We start from the raw sequence: 389 nt of genomic DNA, 5'->3' as shown, positions 1-389 counted from the left end.
GACTTGAGCAAAAATCTGATTCAGAGGCTGAAAAGGACTGCAGATGCTGTTGGATTCTGACCTCCCTGCACTCGAAGTGGACTTTCTGGAGCTACAGACGCCCAATTGGCGTGCTCTCAACGGCGTTGGAAAGTAGACATCCTGGGCTTTCCAGCAATATATATTAGTCCATACCTTATTCGGAGATTGACGACATAACTTGGCGTTGAACGCCAAGTACACACTGCTGTCTGGAGTTAAACGCCAGAAAAACGTCATGATCCGGAGTCAAACGCCCAAAACACGTCATAACCTGAAGTTTGACGCCAAGAAATGCCTTAGCTCGTGGAATGATCAAGCTCAGCCCAAGCATACACCAAGTGGGCCCCGGAAGTGGATTTATGCATCAA

Source organism: Arachis duranensis, chromosome 9 (genome assembly GCF_000817695.3).
Source record: "Arachis duranensis cultivar V14167 chromosome 9, aradu.V14167.gnm2.J7QH, whole genome shotgun sequence".
Taxonomy (NCBI): Eukaryota; Viridiplantae; Streptophyta; class Magnoliopsida; order Fabales; family Fabaceae; genus Arachis; species Arachis duranensis.
The sequence above is the reverse complement of the archived record's forward strand: the minus strand, read 5'-3'. Positions refer to the sequence as shown.